General features: G+C 51.2%; 1 protein-coding gene across 3 annotated transcripts in view; it reads right to left on the reverse strand.

Annotated features, from left to right (window-relative positions):
• DAAM1 (dishevelled associated activator of morphogenesis 1) overlaps positions 1-22,082 on the reverse strand; it is a 91,198-nt gene extending 69,116 nt beyond the window's left edge. Inside the window, exons 1-3 of one of the 3 annotated variants that reach the window (XM_041459396.1) lie at positions 21,868-22,082; positions 12,470-12,581; positions 3,280-3,378 (exon numbers count right to left, since the gene is read on the reverse strand). The gene's annotated coding sequence lies outside the window, so the exon portion shown is untranslated. Of the gene's footprint in view, positions 1-3,279; positions 3,379-3,558; positions 3,640-12,469; positions 12,582-21,867 lie in introns of those variants that run through there. The other 2 variants (XM_041459395.1, XM_041459397.1) reach the window with 2 other exon arrangements.
• Positions 22,083-26,184: the final 4,102 nt, after the last annotated feature.

Genomic DNA, 26,184 nt, shown 5'->3' on the forward strand with positions numbered 1-26,184 from the left:
GATTCTGGCCTGAGCAGCTGACCACACGCACAGCAGCCAAAGGATGAGCACTGAGGTGTCAGCAGGGCTCAGCTGCAGGAACTGACCACTCTGGGGAGGGGGGACTGGCACACAGCTGCTCCCCATCCTCAGCCTCCTCATCCCACTGCTGACACAACTTCCATCAGGAACAGCGGCGCCTGTAAAGCAGGGTCTGAGTCCTTCAAAGCCCAAAGCTCATCTCCACCTCTTTCAGCATGCTCCTGGACACAATCACAGCCCCTCCTACCAACTGTACATGGGCTTTGGATTAGATCTTTTGTAGAGTAGGGAAAAAAAAAAAAAAGAGCCTTTCTTGAGGATGATAAAGTCTAGACACTACAATATATTTTCCAGCTGATGCAGCAAACCTAAAAAGCCCTCCCTTGATCTCGGACTGTCACGATCAAAGCCATTATCCCATTCGGAGCCCTTCTGAAACTTTAGCTTCCAAATGTGCAAGTTATTTTTAAAATCTAAACCAGGCCAACCCTCTTGTTTGGAGTTTTATGAGGAAAATGGGGTGTGCTCCTCCCAAACCTTCCCCCACCACGTCTGGAAGTGGATGGTGGGCACATGGTGGAGGACCAGAGCAGGGAGGGAGCCCCATGTCTGGGGACACGATCTCCTTGCATGGGGGGACACAGCTGAAGCCCCAAGGTAGCTCTGGTGTGGGGAATATTCCCCATCCTTGACTGAGAGTTTTTTGGAGACCAAACATTGTCTGCATTCCCATCCTCAGGATTTGCGTCTGCCTTTGGCACCCTCCATCACTGAGTGTGTTACTCTGGAGACAAAGAAAAGGAAACAGCTTGAGATACTTTAATTTTCTACAGAAATTAAATAAAAATAAGCACTATGAATTTCCTTTACCAAGAAGCAGGATGATCAAGTGCACAAATAACATCCAGCTCTGCACCAAGGCAGAACCAGGGAAATAAGGTACCCAAAATCATTCTCCAGTCTCTTGGTGCAGTTTTTCAGCTGGCTGAAGGGAAAGAAAAAATACACAGTCCTGCAAAAGAACAGGAAAGCCAAAGGAGCATCAACCTCTGCCTTAAGTGGGATGCTCAAGGAGAGATGGTGGAAGACCACCCCAGATCAGCTGGTGCTGGGTGATGAGCCCCAGAGCTCCTGGCATGCTGTAGCCTCTGCAGGAGAGGGAACCTGTGGTCAGTCCCAGTGACCAAAGCTCACAGTGTCCAGACTGGAAAAAAACAAAGGATGGATGGTCTGGAATGATGAGGGGCTTGGAAAGAACTTTGAAAGGCTTTTTGAAAGCAGGTGACCACCAAGCTTTCCCTTCCACATCCTAAGGTAGACTTTTGGGGATACTCTTCAAATAGAGATGGGGACAGGAGGTGGCTCACACTGCAGAAAGAAGAGAGCAACACAGAGCATTCACATGCTCCAAAGCTATTTAAAAGCCAAATGAGGCTCCCCAGTGAGCACTTAATTTAACTAAGCAACTTCTAAAGCACCAGGCAAATGAACCACATCATCTCCTCTTCCTCCCAGCATCCATCTGGTCTCCACCACTCTGTCACCTCCCTTCCCCTCCATGTTTTCACTCTCCTCCACTCTCAGCAGCTCTGCTCCTCCTCCCCACCTCTCCCTGTGCCCAAACCAAGCAGATCTGTGGAAGGCCCAGTGAAGCAGGCAGGCACACACCAGTAGGATGGGGATTAGAGACCTGCCACCCCCTCCAGCACCCCTCACTGTGGCTGGAGGGACCGTGCCAGGCAGGAGTACTGGCTGTGCTGCACATCACACATTCCAGTGCTTCAGGAGGTGTTGTCTGAACCACCACCAGCTTTCCAGCTGGGCAAACATCAAGGAAAAAATCAGGTTGACAGGCTTCCTTACAAGTATTTCCATCAAGTAGGATTTTCCCACCTCCACGCACACCGGAGCAGAAAAAGAAAAGGCCACCGGCAACACGCTGCTGGTTGTGACAGCCACATCAGCCCCAGAGGGGACAGGGGATTTGCCACGGGATTTGTCTCTCCAAATTGTTACTCTGGAGCTGGGACAGGATGTGGGATCATGCCCAGCTTCAGCTCTGCCACAGCAGAGTCCAACACATGCCCCATCACTTGTCTTTACTCTTCCCAGCAAACGCAGAGAGAAGATGGACTTCAACCTCAATCTTCACACAAGCAATTTTCCCTGAAGCTACCAAAACCCTGCAGATCTCTTTGGTCCCACCTTATCCCCTCCAGACCCCTTCCCTTTCATGAGCTTCTCCCAGGGAAGGAGAATAAAGCCCAGCTGCACACCAGTATCTCCAAGAAGGGCTAACACAAAGCTACCAACCTCAAAAATTTATGCTCCCTCTCACACAGGAAAGCAGAGAAACTGATGGCAAAGGCTGCCTCTGGATTTAAAAGTATTTAAACCCATCAGGGAAGCAGCATGCACCCTGAACCCTCGCGCCCCTCCCAGGATTTGCACATTGGACAAGATAAATGAGGCAGCAAAGGCAGCTGATAAGCCAGCACCTCAGAACCCAACCCCTGCCACGCCAGCTCAGGAAGAAAGAGAAGCCAAATGGAAGAAAGCAAATTGCCCAGGCCCACACTGCCATCAGAACAGGGCCACTCATCTGCTCTCGGTGACAAACACTGAAGGGAAAACATCACAATTCACTCTGGTTCCAGGCAAACCAGGGCTGGTTCAGCACCTCACTGCTCTCCCTGCCAGGCTTCCCAGCCATCCCACCCTCCTCTGCAGTGACTTCCTGAGTCTTTCTCATCTCCTGTGCTAGAGATTGGAATTGTGTGCATTAACAGTCCCCCTTCCCAAACCAAACACGGCAAACACAGGCTGAAAGCCAGCTAATTCCCAATCCTGCCAAACTTACAGTGGTAACTTATTTCCAGACAGAGCTGTGATTTTTATAAGGGATACCACTGGGTTAAGGAGTCAAAGCCACGACTGTATGAGTGAAAGCAAAAGCCTTTCATTCCTGTAAGGTCTTTTTTCCCCACCCTGCTCCTGAAATGTCAGGGAGCAACGCAGCCCTTGCCAGTTCAGCGGGGTGAAGGCTTGGCTGAGAGCAGCCTCATTAAACCGGCTGGGTGTTCAGCACCAATCCAAACACTCAGTCCTCTGATCCCCACATGACAGGCTGGGAACCACAGGCAACTCACAATTAAACCCGTGACAATCAGGGAAAATCCGTACAAACCCCCAAGCTGAGCCCCCCAACACCACCCCCACCCTCCCTGCTTTCACTTATTTATTTATTTGTTTACTTACATAAGCCTCATGGCAGGTAACTTGGAGGAAATCGGATGCTTTGTTGATTAAGCGACACTTAGGCAGCCCTCCGGAAGATAAATACACCCTTTGGTAACCCTGCAACAGAAACAGAAGGTACAAACAGACAGTAACTAATTATTCTGATTAAATCTTGGAAGACCTGAAATACCCGACTGCAGCAGAACAAAGCCAGCGTGCGCAGGGGCTGCTGCTCGTAAAAAAATAAATAAATAAATAAGTCACACCCTTTTTTTGAAAGAATTCACCCAAATAAACCTTAAGTGCTTCTGTGCCGTGTTTGTTTGTGTGTTTTGTTTCTGAAGGTCTAGGCAGCTGATGGGAAATCTCTGCCATACCCTGGAGGGATCCCGTCGCCTTCAGCTAAAATTAGACTTCAAGGGAAGGGGGAAGGCGGCGTCTCCAACCCAGCACGCACTCCAGGAGCGGCGCGTGGGGGTTCTTCCTCCTTTCCCACCGAAACCAAACACAGAGGGGTTTGGGGATGAAAAGAAGGTAAGGAAAATAAACAAATAAGGTGCACTCCGAAGGGGAAAGGCGGGGACAGGAGGTCTACCCCGCTGCTAGGCTGGGAGGGATCTGAGCCGGGGATGGGATGTGGGCAGGTGGGGAGGCAGGATGCAGTGGGATGCTCAATGCAGCAGTGAGAGGAGCTTGCAAAGCCCACCAGCAGCCCACCAGCGTGGATATGGAGTAAGGCACCTGCTTTATTGGTGTCCAAGAAACATGCCAGGAGCCTGTTAGAACCAATGCTCCAGACCAAGACAAGGGGATGTGCTCAGCAGACATTCCCGTGCTCTCCTTGCCTTGGAGGAAAACCAGAATTCCCCTCCACCCCTTCCCTCTGCCCTCCCCCCACCACACTAAATGCCAGTGGAGCTCAGGGGAATATTTAATCTCAAACCTCAGTAATCAATCAGTTCACCCTCATGCATGAGAAAGAGGCGCAGCGGTAAGCACCAAATCCCATTTCCATCCAGCAATCCGACGGTTTAATTACGTACATAACACTTCCCTTTTAACATAAATCCTGAAGAGATCCAGGCAGCCCCCAGGCTATGGGTGGGGAAGGACATGGTAATGGGGAAGAATATGGGGAAGGGGTGGAAGAAAGGGAGGAGAAGCCACTATGGCAATTATTTAAAATGACAACTTTCTATGGCTGCTCCACTTGGCTGGTGGCACAGCCATTGTTTGACCTTGTGTTGGCTGTCCCAGAGGATGTGCAACAAGCCCAACATCCAGCCCTGCCACCAGATGCTGCATCTGCTTCTTTCCAACACACCAGCAAGCATGTGGGAAAGAGGGCATGGAAAATGCAAGATGGGCACACATGGAATGGACTGCCCAGGCTGTGACACAAATAACAGCAACGGAGCCTCTCCACTGGTGCTGCCAGACTTACTCCAAAGCCTGCTCACTTCAAAAGGAGCCTTCCTAGCAGGGTCTGAGCAGGTTTGGGATCACTCACTGCCAACACCTGTTATTCCAAGTGCAAGAATGGCTGGACTAGCAGAACCATCACACAGCTGCCAGTGCAACAGATAGGCAGCTGTGAAATATATCCCTTCTTTGTCCAACCAGACCAGTCCCAAGGGGCACAGCTCACAAACAGCCATGTTGAAATATATATACATATTGTTTTTAAATATAAACACATGCACAGACTTTTCTAATATATAGGAACAAAAGAGGGGACACCCCGCTGAAACCCCATGTGCAGCTCCAGGGCTCTCACAGTGATGGAGGAAATGAGAAGCAGAGACCAGGCACACACCCGCTTGCCACGGCGTGTTTTGGCTCTGGGAACGTTTCTGGATTCTCCAACTTGAGCTCTGACCTCCAAGAGATATAAAATGGTTTCGGAGCCACTCTGGAGGAGAAGTGGAGGGGTCCCTGGGGGCTCAGCCGGGCAGGTGGAGCAGGATGAGAGGAGGGATCCAGGTGCTCACAGGGACAGCTGAGCCAGTCCATGCCCCACCAGTTCAGGCCTTCAGAACACCCACTGTGCACAGGAAGAGGCCAGGAACAACCCCAAACCCCCAGTGCACAGCAGAAAGCAAGGTCCCCTCATCCATCCATGAGCACAGTTCCAGCCTCACCAGACCACAGTGCTCAGACAAAGCCAGGGAAACAAGCTCAGGAATGGGGGGCTGGGGTTGCCTTTGACTTCTCTATATGTAGCAGAGCTGTGTTTCTGAGCCCTCTTTTTCCAGGCAGATCCAGTGGCAGGCTTTGTAAACACGTGTGCATTGCTTCCAAGGGGCTCATAAAAGCAGCTTTTGGAAGGGGAGGTGGTGCAGAGCAACGGGAATTTTTCAACTCCTCTTGAGAAGAAGGATCACTCAGAGACATGGAAGGAAAACCTACCTGTAACCCAGATTTCTGCACTGTGGTCTCTTCGAAGGCCAATAATCCCACCCCTCCCTGGTTTTTTTTTTGGCTTCAATTTCCCCAAGATCTGTAACATCAGGAAATGCTTGGCACAACGGACTAAGCCCTCAAATTCCACACACAGGGAAACTATTGCTCTTACACCCTGCCTGAACTCTTCATTCCACACCAGGAGGTGCACAACTAACAGGGATCAGGCACCATCAGATGCTGGCAGCATGTTCCCAGAGGATCCAGCTGTATCCTCATACTCTCCCAAAGAGCAGAACTTCGCAGTGCAATTCAGGACAGAGATACTCTGTGCAGTATCTAGAGCAAATTAAACCTTCCAGGCACAGCAGCAAGCATGGATTTATTGATTCATGGAAAACGTCCTTATAAATCACTTCATTCAGATCAACGGGACAAGACAAAACGAGGACTCTCCTCGGCAGTGAGAGGTTGCACTGCAGTTGTTTCAGTCACACATTCCAGCAGAAATCACTTTTTCAGAGCTGACATTTCTTACAGGGCTTTTGGGGGGGCTGGCACAGGGCAACAGAGTGGCCAGTGCAGATCTCTGTCACATCTCACCTGGTCCCCACCTCTCTGCCCCACAGCAGGCAGAGCAAGCAGATGATTTTTGCAAGCAAACAGGGAAAAAACCACTGCTTGACATCATTTTCACAGCTGCAGAACTCCATCCACACCTGCTTGCCGGCTCACACAGGGCTACAGCCACCAGGTGGGATGGGACACAGAGGCTGCTGCCCCACAACAGCTTCCCAAACACTGCCCCAGCCACCCCTCTGGGGTCTGCTCACTGTGGAACAGGGAGGGGCGACTGTCACCCTGGTGAGATGTGGCACAGATCCATTAGGATCTCTTCTGTATTCTCCTCCTCCAACCCTGTGAAGCTACATTTAGGAGTGTTTGCTCTGGAAGTGATTTCTCCTGGAGTATGGGGCTCCCAAACACTGCAGCTTGTTGATCTTATCTGCTTCTCTTGCTACTGATGGCTTAACATGGTTTCATCAAGCTCAAACTCCCTTCAGGGCTACCTGTGGTCTGCATTCAGGATGCTGAGCCAAGGCTAAGGCCACTTTCTGCAAGTGTTTGTTCCAGTGGCCAAATGCAGCTCAAATATAAATAAATATCCAGATGTCCCCGTGCCTTGTTCAGGATTGCATGCACCTGGCTTTGGCTTCCAGGCATGGGCTGAAGAGCTGCTGGATGCCATTTTATAGCTTCTTGATGAAAAGGCAAGAGGAGCATTCCCATTCCCCAGCACAAAACATTTCCCCAGCTCTTGTGCACGTGCAGCATTTCCCTGCACACCCATCAGCCAAACCAGGGTCAGGCACTGCCCTTCCACCACGGGTTCAGCAGCAGCCCTGCTCCCAGACTGCCCCTTTTGCTAATCACAGCTCAAAAAAAGCAGCAACAGACAGAACCAGAGGACACAGTCTCAAGCTGCACCAAGGGAAATACAGGTTGGATATCAGGAAAAAATTTTTTTACGGAAAGAGTGATAAAGTTCTGGAATTGTCTGCCCAGGGAGGTGGTGCAGTCACCGTCCCTGGGTGTGTTTAACAAAGCCTGGATGTGGCACTGGGTGCCAGGGTTTAGCTGAGCTGTTGGGGCTGGGTTAGACTCAATGATCTTGAAAGTCTCTTCCAACCCAGTGATTCTGTGAAAATATTATTCCACAGCTCCAAATCACTGCCTGTGCTCCCTGTCTCCTTCATATTACCTCCCAGCTTTGACAATCAGCACCAACCCGAGGCCCCCTTCAGAGCAGCACCAGCCCAGACGCTGAGTCACACTGTTGGATGCCTCCAGGATGGCACCCACCGAGGGCTTCCAGGAATGCCTCTGCCTCCTGTGAACTCCCCCGCTGGAAACATTAAAACTACAATTATCTCAGCAGATTAATAACGAGCACAGCATCTCTGGCAGCAGTCTGAGGCAGGGACTCCCAGCAGCAATGAGTTCAAGTCACCAGGGCACTCAGGCACACGCAGCTGTGTTTGTGGTCCCCGCTGATCTCAGGCACCTCCGCCCTGCCACGCTGCCTCACCCCTTCCCCCAAACACACCCCGTTTCCCTCGGCACTGATCAGTGTTTGGATAAATAAACGTGTCTCATCACATCTATTCACTTAACCCACCGCTGAGGGGCTGCCATTCCCACGTGCACTGGCTTTGGGAGAGCCATTAGCATTTCATTCTGCAATCTCAGGTGTGATGTGGTCCCTTGGCTCCTCCCAGCCCCAGGGCACAGCTCCTGGCTCCCCAGCATCCTCCTGGCTTATGGACCTTGCAAAGGCAGGGAGGTGAGAGCTCACCTTTCTGAGGCTCCACCATGGAGCACTGCTCTGCTCCAGAGACACCAGGAAAGGAAGGACAAACTGCCTTGTCCCCGGAGAGCAATTCTCTGCTTCTCTGAACTAACAGACTCAGGCACTGCCACAGAAGACAAGGAGCTGATCTGTCAAGGGTGAAGCTGATTTCCCCTGCTTTTATCTAAAATTTGGGGCAGGCACCAATATCTTCTCTGTGGTTGCCTGTGATAGAACCTGAGGGAACGGGATGAAGTTGTGTCAGGGGAGGTTTAGGCTGAATATTAAGGAAAGGTTCTTCCCCCAGAGGGTGGTTGGGCACTGCAACAGGCTCCCCAGGGCAGTGATTACAGCATCAAACCTAACAGAGTTCAAGGAACATTTGGACAACACTCTGAGGCACATGGTGTGAGTCTTGAGATGTCCTGTGCAGGGCGAGAGTTTGGACTCAGTGATCCTTAAGGGTCCCTTCCAGCTCAGGATATTCTATGCTTCCATGATAATTTACCTCCCCTCTCCATCTGTAAGCCAAATCAGAGATAAAGCAGGTCAGTGGCTCATTATTTTAGGAACCATGATGAGACATATATATATTGTTGTTTGGTTTTTTTTTTAATTAAAGGGAAACTCATTTACTTAAACACTTCAATCGGCTTAATTATCCCAATCCAGGAGTTTGCTGGTGCAGTTTTTGTTTTGTTTCTTTTTAAATAACAGAAGTAATCATCCCAGGGAGGGCAAACATCCATTTCCCATGGAAGTCATCCAGGCTTTCCCTGGCATCCTGGAAGGGAGCAGCAGCAGAGTGTGAAGGGCTGGCACAGAGGTGGATAAGAGGGTTAAATCCAGCTGCTCAGAGATAAGCTGGTTACACACCAGGGCAGCAAATGGGGGAATACAGGTTTGCCAGCCTCCAGCAAATACCTGCACAAGGCACTTGCACGGCTGACACTGGGTATTTAACTCAGAAGTTGCCAATATTAGAGACCCTGAAGCCACATTTCACTGAAGCTCTCCTGCTGATTAACTGCTTTCCTGGCTCCTCTGAAGCCAGCAACAGTGAGGGCTGAAACAATTAAGTGACTCCTGGCTTCGAGGCCAGCATGGCAGGGAGGATGCAGCAGCACATTTTACCTGTTGTTGTGGCTTTCTGGTCTTTCAAGGACCCTTGTGAGGCCACACTCAGAAGAGTCTGAGATGCTGCCACACAGAAGAGTTTGAGATGCTGTCACACAGCACAAACCTCAGGAGATAAAGCAACCAAAGACCCACCCAGCAGCTCTGGCAAAGCACCCACACAGACAGAACAGGGTGCAAAGAGGCATCCCCCCACACACAGCTTGTGTGTTGTGTGCCTAATCCCAGGCACACATTCCCAGGTGGCACCTTTGGACTCAAACATTAAATTTCACCACTGGCCTTTAACTTCCCTTTTGCCTTCCAAGACTAAAACTTCTCCCAATTGCTGCTCAAGCTGACTAACAGCTTTTTATTTTCCTTTGCATCCAGAAATACAGAACTGCTGCTCCTGGGTATTATGCAAAGATGGAGAGGGACCTTTTCTCTGTCCGGAAGCCACCAGCCATGCCCAGGCAGGTGCAGCTCAGCCACTAAACTTCAAAACCTGTCAGACAATGGAAAGTTTATGGCTATGCTGGAATTCCTTGTGCTTCCAAAACCTGCATCACATGAACCTCTGGAGCTGCAACCCTCCAGAGATGCCCATCAAGCATCCCACACTTTGGCCCTGGTCCAGATAGAGGTAAGCAGGAGAGAGTTTCAGACATGGGATGCCCAATCCCACTCTTCTCCTGGCTCTGTCCAGAGGCAGCCAGCTGCATCCTGTGTTAGTGTGATTTCCATAATCAAAAAGGGAGTTAGCCTCCATAACCACAACCCAAAGGGTGTATTTAGCTCAACGGGAAGACAAAGGAGACATGTCCACCGCAGATTAAATTAGCTGAGCCTTCTTACGCCAGGAGCGCCCGTCTACCATCCATGGCAGCTCCCACAGATTTATTCCCAGCTCCACATTTTAGTGGTCCCCCATGGAGGAACAGACCTGCTCCACAAAAGCTCTGAAAAGCAAAGAGGTGGAAGAATGGGTCCAACAGGTTTCCAAAGCCTTGGGCAGGACACAGTCTCTTGGAAGGGTTTGTGTCATCTGTCTATACCCTGGAGCCATGGCATAGGATGAGGTGCAGGAACCCACATGGGGCTGCAATTCCTTCAGCCCAGAGTGAGGAAGAGGATGACAGGGAACAATGGGGGGCCCTCTGAAACCACCCCAGAGCCCAGCTCCAGTGTGTCCCCTACACCCCAGCACAGCACAAGAGGACGAGGACCTTTCCTTCAGATCTGCCTCCCCGGAAAAGGTTCATTTCTCCTGCCTCATTTCCATGCATATAATTTCATCCCCCACCTCCTTTGCTGCACTCTCACGCAACTCAAAGACGCAGCCAAAGACGTGGTTATTTTTACATTTTCCTCCCAGGAGATGGTATCTCCACGGGGCACGGCTGCCATGCCTCATCAGATCACTGCACCAAACCACCTCAGCCCCACGACAGCAGGATGAAGTCGGGAGGACACCCTGCCACAGGTATTCTTCTGTCTCACTGGCATCAAAACTCAGCAGCTTTTCAGTCAAGAGCATCCCAAAAAAGCAAAACAGCACCAAGTCCTGGAGGTTGTTCCAGCTCCTCTCTCCCTAACTCCCACCCAAGCACTGAAACCATCTTCCAGTCATCCCAGTTCCAGATTTTTCTGAGGCTTTTGCAATTGTCATAGAACCCTGGAAGGCACTTGCTTCATCCACATCCAGATCTTTGTGGATTCAGGATTCCCAAATTTCCCCAGCTCAGAAAGTGACTGGGTTTGGCCATGCCATGATGTCAAGGTCCATGACATGACCTCCTTGATGTGGCACATGGGCTTCAGCACAGCATTCCATGTCTTTAGACTTAGTGGGCACTTTTACACTGGGAGAAGAAAAAAAAAGCAGCACTTCCATGAATAACCCAAGCGCTTTTGCAATTTAGGGAGTGGGGAAATGGAGAGCAAAATTCCAGGCATGCAGGGAAAAGCTGGTTTGTGCTTTTTGTGCTCTCCTGTCCCTAGGAGAGTTCCAAGCGGGGCAGAAGGGGTCTGCTGCACGTTGCAGCACATCTGCAGCAGCTACACCCTGCAAGTTCACCCAGTGTTTTCCTCTTCCCCTTTCCCTGAGATCACTCTTGCCATCATTTGTCCCTGACAGCCAGGCCAGGCATGCAGGGAAGAAGGCATCACCTGTGCATGGCTTATCTGCAGCTACTTTACAAAAAAAAGTGATCATAATGAACGTTCGCACCTAGAAGAAATCCTAGTGCCCTTCCCCCTCCTACACCTCCCAAAGCAGAGCACAGCTCCAGCTGCTCTGCAACCTTATCTTGATGCAGAAACAGTCTGGGACAGAGATAGAAGGGCTCCCTGAAGGCACAGCTTATTAAAGGCATCTTTCCTTAATCAGTTCTCTTCAAAAACACCGCACTGAAGCGCCGTTCCCGGACTGGTTTTCATCACAGCAGCAGCAAACACCCCCAGCCTGGCGAGGTCGTTTGTCCCCCTGGAAAGCCAAAGGGTTTTTCCAGGCTAAAAAGCAACCCAAGACCAGACAGATATGCCCAAGCCAAGGCACTCTGGGGGACCTGCAGCTGAGGGTCACAAGGAGCTCCCAAACACACCCTTGCTCTCGCCCCAGGGATGTCACAGCAATGGGGGCCAGCACAGTAATGAAGTTCACGGGATGCTCCCTCTCCACCCAGCAGCTTTTCCCACCAATCCCACTCCTGCTACCGCAGGGGATTGCACACTTGCAGTCAAACGCTGCTAATCCCAGGTTTCAAGAACCAGAGCTACAAAACAACCACACAAAGAGGCAGCAGCAGCTCGCACGCATCCCGGGAACCTCCCTGCAGCCAACGCCTCTCTGTTTATCCAACACGCGATCTCCACTCGTTCTGCTATTTCCATCCCACCCTGCTATTAATGGATGCAGAAGGCGGTTGGGTGAGGCCTGCGACAAAAATCTCATTTAGAGATCAAGACAAGCTTAATTGGTTTCTAGCCAGACCTGCACAAAGATGGGTTACTCCACAAATACAGTTGCTAATCTGCCCATTATACTCCCTAAGCCCCCACCCACAAAGAAAAAGAAAATAAAGCAAAGATGCACAAAGGAATGCAGGATTTTGAGAGTGTTACTTCCAGCTAAGAACACATCACGAGTGGTAAATTCTACAAGAACAAGCCCTTTGCTTTTCTTTGAAGGATAACCAAGCAGTAAACAAAATAACAACCAAAAGACCTAACATAGATTAAATCTGCATTTTCCACAGGCAATCCCCAGCTATTCTTGAAGAGCATTTCCAGCAGCTATTGTTTCTGTGGGCAGGCAGAAGCAGGGGAAAAGCTTACACGGCCAAGGAGACGTCATGTCACAAGTGACAGAGTAGAAAGGATGGGGAACCTCGTGATTAAAAAGCACAGGACTGAAACCCTGGAGAGCTGAATTCACTTCCGAACTTGGCTGTAAAAAAAAAAAAAAAAAAAATTAAATTCGCGAATTTCCTGTGTGATCACATCCTAGATGATTTATTCAAAACCTGGTGTTGAAAAGCCAAGGGAGGGGGAAGGAAGCAGGAGGAGGAAGGGGAAGACACGGCCCTGTGGGCTTTTAATAAGCTTGGGGTTAGAGCAGCACTGGCAAGCAGTGAACATTCATCTCTGTTGGGCACTGCATGACCTGCAGCTGGTGCTGGGAAAGCAGTGAATATCCCACAAGCTCAGGTGAGAGCCTGCCTTGCTGCTGTGCCCAGGTGTGTGCCAGGGGCTCACATCCCACAGGCTTCTGTAACGCTGGACTCCCGACAGAAACACAGCCATGTGCAAAATGGAAAGGTTAGGGACGGTTTCCCCTCCTGGAGCTACACGAGAATTTAGAACCAAGAACATAAAGCTGTGCCCCGAGTGCAGCGTGTTATAAATCAGACACAGCGCAGCTGCAGCGCTGCAGAGCAGCCGCAGCTGCAGCAGCAGCACAGGTAGAGGCAGGTGATGAAAGGGTCCTTTGGTTACACCCTTCTCCCCTCGTGCAGCAGCCCAGGACTCCCAGCTCCAGCGGGGAAGGGCTGTTTATTTTCCTGAAAGCCAGCCAGCTCTGCTAGGCGGGAAGAACTGCACCCACGGGAGAGCTGAGCTGCGGCTCCTCCGGCAGCACAGAGCCAAAACCAAGGCCAGCACCACAAAGGATGGGGATCCTGTGCTTGGGAGCTTTACAGCAACATCCCCTGAGCTCCAGAGCACCTTGGCAGGGCATTTTGGAGCAGGTGAGTTCAGAATACTGCAGAGACAGAGAGGGGTTTTTCCAAGACCTTCAGCCACGATGGGTGAGCACAAACCCAAGGATTGGTGCAAACAGCAGCCCAGTCTCTGGCGTTGGACAAGAGCTTCCAGGCATGGAGATGTGGGCTTGGTGCTGTCCCAAAATGCTGCTGTGGGAAACTCAGGGTGAACAGATTCAAACTCTTCCTTTCAGCAGTGAGACAAGCTGTAATTAGCAGCACTGAGTCCGACCCAGGGGCTGGATAAGGACATTCCCGTGACATATCTGACAAGGCGACTGTTGGATATGTTTTCCTTGGCTTTTTTCCTCCCTGGAAAAATGAGCACCCATTTTTCACAGGTCTTTTTTCCCCCACTCCTTGTTGCCTGGAGTCAGTTTCCCAGAGTAAGGGCATACATATCAGAGCACACTGTAACAGCCCATTACCACAGCTGGAGCTCAGGTCTTGCCATCCCCAGGGGATGGGTCCCTCCTTAATTATCCCACACCTCATGGCATACTGGGGATGCCAGACCCCAAAGACACAGTCTCAGTTTGACTTTCATCAAAATGAAAAACACAGTCCAAACCACAAGGCAAAAGTAAAATAAAAACATGAACATGAGGCAACTGAGCTACAGCTGCAAGACATATCATCACCACGGTCTCACACATCTCTCACCTAGTTCAGCCTCATCCCCAGAGCAAAACCAACAAAGCTTCCTGTGATGCAACTACAAGCAATCCTTTGGAAGTCAATTCAGAGAATTTTAAGGTTAAAGTCCCTCTTTACTGTCTTTTTCTCACGATGAAAGCTGTCACGCTATAGAATGGCTTGAAAAGCTGGATGTAAGGTAAATCCTAATGTCCCAGCTAAGGGAATGGCACAATTTCATGACTAGGTAACCCAAATCACAGCCTGTCACACATCACTGCAGTCTGAACACAACTATGACCACCACTGCATCAATTAAGAACTGACAAATTTTGCTGAACCTGCTAAGTGGAATAGCAGGATGCAATTCATAAGTAAATGGGGGGAAAAAATGAGCATAAAGGATCAATCCAGCCCCAGCCCCAAAAGCAGAACTGACTGTAGGGATTACAATATTTAGCATGCTCCAAAAATTTTCCTCGACATCTTTTTGCTCCATGTGATGTACAGGGATTTCTCATGCCTCCAGAGCCACCAGCTACTTCACATGCAATTTGCCAGCAGCACTCTCCATGAAAAATAGATGGAGCTCATAAATGGATCCGAGTAGTCCCCAAAAAGGTTCCAGTCTCTTTGCAGGGTGTCTTCAAAATGCTGGGACAAGGAGATGGCACGCTGAGGTCTGAAAACCAATCTCCCAGACCCAGAGAGCTTTGGTAAGCACATGGCTTGCGTAAAGTTTCTGTCAGAACACCCATTTGAAGCGCTGGCATTGTAAACAAGGTTGCTCCAGAGGCACCTGGGATTAGCACTGCTCAAACAGTCCTTGGCATGACTTACCAGAGAGCCCAGGAACAAATTTGCAAGTTCAGCTTTTCTCCTGCCTGACGCTCGCCCGGCACCTCGGAACAACACCAGAGCTCCGACAGCCTTAACCCTGCTGTCTCCTACATGGAGTTGAGACACAGGGATGGGCATGGCAGAAGCTCTGTGCTTAATCACAGGACTTTGTGGAAGAAGAAAACCCAAGGAGGCAGCACCGTGGGGCTGCTTTTTTCCTGTGCTGCAGGATGAGATCCAACAGCAGGCTGTCCACACGAGTGTCCCTCTGCAGAAGCACGGCAGCTGAAAGCAATGCATGGGATATGCAAGGAGAATGGTGCCAAGCCAGACAGGGCAGCTGAAAAACACCAGGCACCCTAAAGGCTTGCCCTGATATCAAGGCACAGAGCAGCCTCTCGTCCCTGCACTGCGCACACAAGCCAAGACACTCCTCGTGCCTCGGGGGCACAGGGAAGGAAACCTCAGCCAGTGAAGCGTCCTTTGCATGCGATTCCTGTGGAAGCCAGGCACGACAAGGGCACCCACCTTCCGTGACACATCTCCCCCACCCTCAGCTCCGGCAAGAAGGTGCTGTGGTTTCCAGGAGCAGCAGCAGCATGAAACAACAGGAACATGAAGGGTGACTGGAGTCACGGCAGGGAAAGCTTTGCACAAACAGATTTACAGTCGCTTCCATCCACACAAGCATCCTTGAAGGAAACAGCTGCACCGGACCACAGCTGACACAGACTCTCCAGGATGGGACATGAGTTCACAGCTCCTCTAAGCACCATTCATTAAGTTGATGCTGAGGCCAAGCAAAGAACAAACACTCAAAAAAAAAAAAAAAAAAGCCACACATCATGTCTAGGTAAAAGTCAGATGGATGTGCAGCTCCAGAAAGCCACCTCAGAAAGGTTTGGAAAAAAGAAAAACACTCAGGAGCAGCAGCAGGGCAGACCCACCACGGACTGAACTCCATGTCATAGAACACATCACAGACAGAAAACATGCCCCTGAGCTGCCTCCATGGTCATGGCACAGCAAACAATTAATCTTGCTGCTTTGGGGTGGGGGAAATGGTCTCTGGACTGTTCCTCCATCCTTCTCCTCCTCCCTGCTGGGGCTGGGAGGAAAACCTGCCAACAGAGTTTGCCTGTAACAGGCACCAAGCTGCTAGAAATCACCTGAGCAACATAAAACATCTTTCCACACCTCCCTGTAACACTCTGCACTCTCCTTCTCACACCTCAGACCTGAGTGACTGCAGATCCCACTCCTGAACAATGCCACTCTGCATCCCCCATTTTCATACTCCAGTTTGTTTTTTTTTTTTTATTTTAATGGCAAGTCTGTCCTCTCTTCCCAGCCCAAGTGGTGCAAAGCTGGCTCCCAGGTGCAGAGCACAGCCCCAGCTCCCCTGCCCTGCAGCCTCAGCGTATGGACAGTTGTGTTCCTGCCCAAAAACTGCCCAAAAAGTGTGAGGACTTTGCTGCTCGGTGACAGTCTGCCCTCAAATGCTCGACCCTACAACCTCTGAGGATGCTCTGCTCACTAGAAGGGAAGACAAGCTGATCCTCACTCCTGCAAAGCATTGGAGGAACCCACACCCTGCAGAGCCTTCCCCAAAAGCTGCCAAGCTCTGTAGCTCAGTTTTGCATATTGGTACAGAGCTCAGCTGCTGGTGTTTCACACACCACCCCCCAGAGTCTGCCTCTGAATGGCACAATTTTGAATTGCTTCCTCCTGCCATAGTGCCCCAAGGCAGCATCTGCCAGCAGCCCTGCCCATCACCACGGGAAACAGGATGAAAGCCCCATGAGAAAGAGGAGCAGCAGGGAGCAAGAACACCAGGAGATCCCACTGCGCTCTCCTCTGCTCTCCTAGGGATGGGCACAGGTCAGGTGGATTAATTGGGTCCTTCCCCTCTCTTTATCTCACCGATCTCTGGCTGTTGCCAAGTTGTTTTGAGCTTTGGCATGGCTGCTTTCCACCCAGGGCCTGCACAAAAGGCGATGAGGAGCCTCAGTGCAGAATTCCTGGCAACAGTCCAAACCCAGAGGTCGGTAATTGGGTCACTGGGTTCAGCTTCCGAAAACCATTCCTTCAGGAGGTGTGGTAAACGCAGGCACAGTCAGCAGACGGAGCTGGACAGTCCTGCAGCTCCTCCACCACACCTTATTTCATTACCCTCTCATAAAGCACTGGGTGACACAGGGACAGAGCAGCCTGGACAGGGAGAGCCCCGACTTCCACGCAAGCTGCGTGCAAGGGGGAGACATGATTCAGGTAAGCAGCACGTAGCTGAAAGCACATCGCTATGCAGTGCTCAGCCCCAGGAATGCAGAAGGGAAACATGAAGCCACTTGTCTGGCACGGCAAATAACCCTTCAATCATCCGCCAGGCCCTGCCGGGAGCTCTGGGTTGGGAAAGAGAGGATGTCTCCAGCCAGAAACGCATCAGCTCCTACCAACCGCGCCACGAGGCGCTGCTGCGCTTCCTCCGCGTCTGCAAGCGAGCTCCAAACACAAAAAATTAAAATGCAAGCAAGTGGCATGTACTGCAGGAAGGGAAAAGGTTTGAAGAGCAGCCAACATTAGCGCCCATCAGCGCTGGCACGGTGAGCAGCTGGCTGGTGGGTAAGAACACGCCTGTCCAACACCGCCCTTCCAGTGGGTCCCGGCAATGTTTTGAACACGGTTTCTCAAGGCAGCTCAGGATGAGAAGAACATGGAGAAACCTTCTGAGTCATGGTCACATTGACTCACCAGTGAGTGTCTCTAGGCTGGGCCACCCCATCCAGTTTGGCTGACTCAGGAAGGGACCATGAGCAACCTCGTCTCCCAGGTGCTCCAGGCAGCACAAACCTCCTCCCTTTAACACATTTACCATGAACTCACCCCAAAAGCCTGGCAGTGAACATAGGAGGGAGCACAAACAGGGCAGGGTAATCAGGGACTCATGTGAGGGCACAGAGGTTGCTCCAGACCTGGGAACAGCATGGGACAGATGCCCTTGGGAATGACCCCACCCAACCCCACCATGAGGAAAACACAGGCCAGATGTTCAGACAACTTCAGGCATTAATTTGGTTAATTTGCTATAATTCAGGTGGCTGGTGTTCAGGCCACACCAATCACAAAACAAACTGCTGTCAGCTGAGATCCTGAAACTCTTCAGTCAACTAACCACGTCCTTACAGTGTGCCAGGGCCGTTTCTCTCATTTCCATCTCCTTTGGTTTTCTTCTCAGTGGCCACAAAGATCTGAAAGCTTTATGAGTCACTGAGCTGAGATTTTCTGTGCTACCCCAGAACTCCTGGTTCCTCAGTGAATTCCAGAATGTTATGATATGCCATAAGGACAGAAGATACCAAGTGCAAATGGTCTCCTGAGAGGGCAGGAGGGTTAAGTAGGCACCAGCACAGCTTTTCTCCCAATTAAGGAAGAAAGAAAAGAAGAATCAAAGGCAAACAGCAAATTACAACATGTATCTGGCAAGGGGCTGTGGAGCCTCTAATTTTTGCATTAAATAGAAAGTTGGAAATCGCAGAATCACAGAATGGTTTGGGTTGGAATGGACCCTAAAGACCATCTTGTTCCAACCCCCTTCGCCTAGTTTAGGTTGCTCAAAGAATATGTCATGAAGGGAGAGGGAACTAAGGCAACACTCAGAAGAGCTTCTGCTGGAATATTTAATGACTTTCCAACCCTTAACTAGCTGTTTCTCTCATCCCCTAGTACAGTAAATACATAGAGCGAGTAAATCTATGTGACTTAGCATCAAAATTAACCAACACACAAGCCAGGATCAGGCACTCAGTATTTCTGCCCCAATTTACAGCCCTTTGCTCAGATCAGCTCCTTTTTTTTCCAGCATGGCACTGACATCTGTTGTGTTGCATGAGTGAAAAGTACATATATGATTAAGAGAGGGGGGGAAAAGAGAGAGGGGGGGAAAAAATCAATGTGGACATGACTTGAATTTTACGGCATTTGGCTGCCACGACTTGCAAATAAACAGCTGTCCCAGCAGGTCCATGCAAGCTTAACAGCACAGCAGTAAAACACAAGGTTTTTCTTCCCCTTTAAAAGGGTTTTACTTATAGAAAAAAAAGTATATTTTTATAAGAAAATAAATTGCAGGTTGAAGAATCATAGTTAGGTCACACTCAATTCCAGCAGAACAAGCACATCCTGCTTCACATGGCCTCACCAGTCACTCCACAGCAGTGGCAGCTTTCTGAAGCCAAGTTAAGATATTTAATTACCAGCATCAAGTCAGAAACCAAAGCGTCGAACAAAATCCTCATTTGTGAGCGAAGCCTGCAGAAATGTCGTTGAGCAGGCTTTGGCAATCTCCAAAGCTGACAGCTGGATGCCCTGGCTTATCGACTGCTAGAGCACACGCGGAAAAAAGCTCTGAATAGTTGCAGTGCCGAGCAAGCCTTCAAGGCAGCCCTGCCAGCCTCTTAAAAAGGCTCACAGAAATAGGCAGGCTTCATTTATTAATACTCCAGAGATAAAAGTGGCCGTGTAGGAGCAGCTCAGTGGGTGTCTGTGCAGGAGGAGGATGGGCAGACCACCAACTCTGGGTGGTGCATCTGTCAGGATCCCCACGCAACCCGTTCATAAATGCACCAGTGTGCAACCTGGGCACACGGTGGGCTGCTCCAAGTGCATCAGCTTTTAGGGATGGGCCCAGCAGGGATGGTCAGTGCATGGAAACTTCAAAGCAGGAAGATAGAGCGAGAGGAGCCACGCTGCTGGCTGGCTGGCTGACAAACAGAATTTGTGGGAAGCCCAGCTGCCCAACAGCTCCATGTCCCCACTGCCTTGGGTTCCTCAGCTGTGACATGACAGCGCGGGAAAAAGTGGAGGAAGGAACCAAAACAAAGCAGAGAAGTAAAGGGAGATAAACACGATCCAGTTAGACCAGCTGTCCCCAGGTCTTGCCTGTCCTTACCGGAGGAGCCGGCCCGCCGTGGCTGTCCTTTCCTGCTCCCTCCTGCACCCCTGCCACCAACAAAGGGTCAGATAAGGAGCCAGCTCAGGTCAAGACCGGTTTGACTCCGTTTCAAGCCCAGGGGAGCGGATTCAGCACTGATTTTACACCTCACCCATCCTGTTTGCCTCCCTGGGGCAGAGGCCAGTACACGGAGCAGGGTGCACGCCTGGCTGGCCGGACCCAAAAATCCCAGGGCCGTGTCAGGGCACCACCGGCAGAGCCACACACCAGCTGAGCGCTGGCCAGAGCCAGGAAGTGTCACTGCTTCCTCCTGTCCCGGTGTCACACAGCATTGGGCGGTCAGAGATCGTGGACTTTGGCTTTTGCTTCCTGCTCGTGACAGAGCAGAGGCAGGTCCCGGCATATGGCCATGGGGAGAGCAGGGTGAGTCACTCATTAATCGAGGAACAGCAAGGTGGATGTCAGACCCGTGGGGTTTGGGGGAAATGCACGCCAAAACAAACTCCAGTGCTCGTGGAAAAAGGTCCAGATGCTGTAGGACACCTCTGCTCCTAATGGGACTCAAAGAGGGGCAGGCAGGGAATGCTGACAGCTTTGGAATACATTGTTTTTGGCAAGGGAGGATAACGAGGTTGCACCATGGTTGACCACTGAGGCATTAATACACACCAGCAATTGATTTTGTACACAATATTAGAATCAACCTCTAGAGAGGGGAAAAAAAGGAAACCACTGGCTTCTCCCTCTCCATGCTGCCAGGAGAAGCTGCCTGGCTGTACAATGCCAGGCATCTGCAGTGCTCAGGCCTGGTCAAAACCACCAGGGTAGCCTGTGCCACGGGCCGCCCTCTCCCCAGCACCTGGAAAAGGGGACTTGGCTGCACCCTGTGATCTTCCACCTGCCTCAGATTTCCACAGGGAGCCCCTCGCCCCCAGTTTGGCAGCACAGCCCTGTCGGTTCACGCGGCTTTTGTCAGGAGGCACATTATTGTCACATTATCATCTGTCTTTGCCTTAAATTAACCTTGATCACTTAAAGATGAAGACTGTTTCACACCAGCACCGATGCAAGAGGCAGCGTGGTGTGAAAGCCATGAGCATTGAGACCCCAGGGACCAAACCCCACTGTTCACGCTGAAGACTTTGTGCCAAGCAAAAGACCAGGATCCGACCACAGCCACAAGCAATGGCAGAGGGTGCCAACCCTCAAGGCTCACACAGCAAGGGCATTGCCCCTCCTCCAGGCAGACCCCTGACCAAAATCCTCCCTTCCAGAATTTCTGGGCGGGTGCAGCCACCAACCTCCCCACCTGGTGCCTGAGCCACACACCTGCTTGCAGCCAAGCCATAGCCCAACGCCGGCACTTGCCAAAATCCTACTCCCACCCCAGCTCCCACATCAAAGCATCGGCTGGACAAGAGCACGCCTGCAGCAAAACGTGTGACACCAGCACCAGAGGCTTGGCACATACAGACGATGGGGCAGCCCCAAACTGCTGTGCCTGTGGGGAGGCACTCAGGAGGCTGAGATCCCCCAAGGCCGGCGGGAGCCTCATCAGGGGGGTCACATCGGTGGTGTGGGAGTCGCCGCAGGGGTGGGAGCCGCCGTGCCAGCCGGCGCCGGGGCTGCAGCAGCCTCCGGAGGCGTTGCCATGGAGAAGGCAGCGCAGCAGCAGCATCCCGCATCCCACGCCCCCGCGTGGGCGACCCCTGCCCGGCGCCCACGGGGCTGGGCACCGCCCGGGACACGCGGGGGCCGGGGGACACGCCGTGCTCCGGGGCACCAGCAGCGGGGCGGGCGCCGCGGGCCCCGGGCGCTCCCCCCGGGGCAAGAGCTCCACGCAGCGCCCGGGGCGGGGTGGGACGCGGGCTCGCCTCTCTCCCCTCGGCGGGGAAAAGGCAGAAAAGCGCCGCTGCCCGCCCCGCTGCCGGCTCCCCCGAACCCCTCCCCAGCACGGCCGCGGGCTAGGGGAGAAGCGCAACACACTCCGCCGAAAGCCCCCCAAACCGAAAGGGGAGGAGCGCCGAGGGGCTCGGAGGACTCACCGCAGCGCGGCCGCCGTTCCTGCCGGGGCGGAGGGCTCGCTGCCCGCGGTCCGCCCGCCGTTCCTGCCGGGGCGGAGGGCTCGCTGCCCGCGGTCCGCCCGCCGTTCCTGCCGGGGCGGAGGGCTCGCTGCCCGCGGTCCGCCCGCCGTTCCTGCCGGGGCGGAGGGCTCGCTGCCCGCGGTCCGCCCGCCGTTCCTGCCGGGGCGGAGGGCTCGCTGCCCGCGGCCCGCCCGCCCGCCGCCGGGCCTTGCCGTGACGCGCGGGGCGGGGGCTCCGCCGGCCGCCGTGCCCTGCTGGGGGTGCTGCACCGGCGGCGCTGCCGGAGGCTCTGCCGGGGGTACCGCGCCAAGGGAACCGTGCTGGGCATGCTGCGAAGGCTGCACGGCGCCGGGGGCACCGCACCAAGAGCACCGCACCAAGGGCACCGCACCGGGACGCTGCCGGCCCCGCGCTGCCCGTGCTGCGGAGGAGGCGGAGGGCAGGCGGGAGGGTCCCGCTCCCGCTGTCGCGGCGAAGATAAAGTTTCAGCCGGCTGGCGACATGGACGACACGGACACGCAGGATCTGTGTCGCAGCTGCCTGGAAGAGGCCTCCCAAGATGCGGCAGTCTCCGCTTGGATTTAAGAAATCAATTTTCCAGGGGTTCCCATTTCACGTGAATCAGAGCAGCAATTGGATACACGGTTGGATTCCCACATGTAGGGGAATAACCTCGCTGCATGAGATGGCAGAAGGAGCAGTTAGTGTTCTTGGTGCAAATCAAAACTCAGATCAAATTAATAGCGTGGAACATTTTACCTTAAGTAAACTTTTTTTTTTTTTTTTTTTTGGTGAAGAGGTCAAGCTATTTACATCTTAAATATTTTTTTCTTTCTGGGCTACAACTATATGGGAAGGTCTGAAAGGCAGGAAGTGATTTACTGTGATTGTGTTTCATATGGAGTCTGCACAAAAATTGATACAGGGACAAAGGAAAAGCCACTGTTGGGAAAGTAAAGAAAGAGTATCCATAGATACCAAAATGTGGAGTAAAATTTACAGAATCACAGAAGGGCTTGGGTTGGAAGGGACCTTCAAGATCATTTTGTTCCAACCCTCCTGTCATGTGCAGAGACACGTTCCACTAGACCAGGTTCTCATTGGCCTTTTCCATCTGTGCCTTAGCTTTCCTCACCCCATCCCTAAACATCAAAATCGTACCCCTGTACTCTTCCTAGGTCACCTGTCCCTGCTTCCATTGGCTGAGCATTTGCTTCTCACTCCTCAGTTTGAGGAGCAGGTCTCTGCTCAGCCATGCTGGTCTCCAGCCTGTCTTGCTTGAATTCTTGCTTGAATTCTTGCTTGAATTCTTGGGTGTTGAAGCAAATGGGAGGCAACAATCACAGAGGCAGTTTTGGGATAAAAGGTGTCAAGGGCAGGTTTTCTGGAGCAGCAAACCCAATGATGGTCCTGTGAAACCGGTGGGACAAGAGGATAAACATCTGTACCAGGGCACAGGTTTTGGCAGGAGAAATTGTAACTCACAAAATCTACCGTAGTCCTTGATGGAGCCAAATATGTGGTGGAAAAACAGAGATCTAATGGATATAAGAGATATTGATTTCCTAAAGGCTCTGACAAAAATCCTTCATCAAAACATATTGAGAGGAGTAAGGAGCCATGAAAAGAACCTCAGTGGTTTATAGGTAGAAACCACAAAGGCCAGACTGGAGTGGTCAGTCTGCACTGGAGCTATGAGATGGGGAGTTTCACAGAGATCTGAGCAGGGCTCTGTGCTCAGCATCTTCATCAGTGATGTAGCAGTGGGGGTGGGTGGGGGCATTGTGATGGCTTCTGGTGACACTGAGCTTGGAAACTGCTTGGAAAGGCCAATGGCACCAAACTGCAGCGGGGCCTCGGGGTGCTCAGTGACAAGATGACAGATTAAATTCTCTGGAGACAAATGTAAGTGATGAGCCTCACAGGGAGCACTCCTAACATCATGCACATGCAGGCTCTGAACTGACTGCAACCCCTCAGGAAAAGGATCCCAGGTTGTAACAAGGAATTTGATGAAAGCATCAGCTCATTGCTGAGCAGCAGTCAAGAAAGCAAATAGATGGATAGGAGTTAATGAGGTAAGAGGAAAAAGTGCTGTACAAATTCCTGGTTTACTCTCCCCTTGAATACTGTGAGCAGCTCTGGCCTCTGTTCTCACCAAAGAACTAGTGATCAAAGATAGGGAGCATTTTTCACTGAGGGAAAGGGTTAGGCCAGGACTATTCAATCCAGTATTTCTATACAAGCCTCAGGCTCAGGAAGTCCTGGAGCTGCGGCAGCCTGCTGCAGGCTTGGAGAGTTTATGGGAAAATATCCCTGGACACTTCTCATACCCCTGGCTTATCATACACCATTGGCTATGAGAGGATGCTGGGCAGAATGGTCCCTGCCTCCATCCCAGCACAGCTTTTCTTTTGCTCTTCCATTCATCTTTTTCTTCTCCATAAAATGCCTTCCCAGGACCCCCCTTCCCATTCTTCTCCTCCTCAAGGACTTTCATTAATCCTGTAGTGATGGTTTGATCTGGAAGCTCCCAACCTGGGTAAGTATCAGCTTAATGGTTGGCATCTGGAATTGCATCTTCCTCATTGAAACTGCTCAGCCATTTTCTTGTAACTGCCTCCTCAGAGCTTGTTTGGACGCTGCTTATCAAGCCCCATTGTGTTGCTTTCCTGCTTGTTTTTCCAACAGCCGCCTATTAAATTAAGCTCCTGTATTCAGACAGGAAAACCCAATAAGCAGCTGCCCAGAGCCTTTCTGGATAAGTAGGACACATGCAATAGTCATCGTGTAAGACTGATGAGCATCTGGCCCCGAGAAGGGGAGAGCATGGGTACCAAGCCTGCTTGGAAAATAATCCCTGTAATGCCTTGTAACTGGAGGGGGTTGGCAGGGTTTGCTCATTGGATGAAAAACTAAACCAGGACTTTCTCAGAGCTGAGGAAAAGAAAATGGGTTTCTTGTTCTAAATCTGTAAGAACAGACTTGGTAGTGTTCATCTTTAGATGCTCACTAGACCCTAATAAATGTTCTCTGAGACCAATCCATGTCAGATCAATACTGTCTTATCCCTGGGGAAGAATTTTTATATGTTCCAGTGAAACCTAAAAGGACACTCTTGATTCAGCTGACAGTAATGGAATATGGAACCCATCCCCTTACAAAAATTAAGTAAAATTGATTTTGGAGGAAGAAAAGCCCTCTCGAGGTTATAGTCTTTCACGTTGCACAGATGATATGCTCAGCAGAAAAACAGGCCACAGCTTTTATTTAATTGTTGTTCTGCTCTAAACCAAAGACTTGCACCAAAAGAACAAAACCACCATCTGAGCCCCTACCACCATCCCAGACCATTGGAGCTTGTGGGAATATTTCCATCACAGCAATCAGGGCTGGGTTTGGCTCAAAGGTAGGAGACAGCATTATGCTTTTTGTTCTTTGATATGAGCTTTTTAGAGTACGCAGAGGACCTTCAGTGGTTCTGTATCTGGGCTGGGATGCTCTGTGTGAAAACAAACCACACCCTAAACCAATGTTATCTCCAACAGCACCGAGCCCAATCTCACCCCAGGGTTCACATCAGCTCCCTGCAGCTGGCAGGGGGAGGCAAAGCTTCAGCGTAGCATTTCATAGCCCCACAAGGGAAAATAAACGCATTCCCAAGGCAGGACTCAAAGGGCTGGGAGCATTAGCAAAGACTCAGTGGATTTAGGCCCTGATTCTGCAAAGTCCTTAAGCTTGTAAGGAATTTGTAATTTGCTTGTAAGCAAATTCCCATCCGCTTCAGTGGCATTTAATCACACGCACATAAGTGCTCTATGGCGTACCAGGGAGTTGTACCTTGGTGGAGGTGGGGCTATCAGGAGCCCAAGCAACCAAATTCTTCTCCAGTGTGTTCAGAGAAAGGTAAAATCATGGAATCATATTATAGAATCATAGAGTGGTTTGGGTAGGAAGGGATCTTAACAATAATCTAGTTCCAACACCCCTGTCATGGGCAAGGACTCTTTCCACTAGACCAGGGTGCCCCACCCAGCTGGTCTTTCTAAGAAATAAAAAATATAAGAAATAATTGGAGAGCAGATTGTGAGACTTATTGTCAACAGTTACAACAAGGTCTTGCTCCAGCCCTGCCCTGTCTAAACCCACTCTGCTGGGAGATGCTGGGAGAGCACAGCCTCTCCTGGCTGCTTCACCTGAAAGAACACCATGCCCTGTGGGAAACAGATGACTCAGATGAGTGGCAAAGAGATATAAAGCACTTGTAAGTGTGCTGGG

The sequence above is a fragment of the Pyrgilauda ruficollis genome, unplaced genomic scaffold (genome assembly GCF_017590135.1).
Source record: "Pyrgilauda ruficollis isolate IOZ18807 unplaced genomic scaffold, ASM1759013v1 scaffold135, whole genome shotgun sequence".
Classification (NCBI taxonomy): Eukaryota; Metazoa; Chordata; class Aves; order Passeriformes; family Passeridae; genus Pyrgilauda; species Pyrgilauda ruficollis.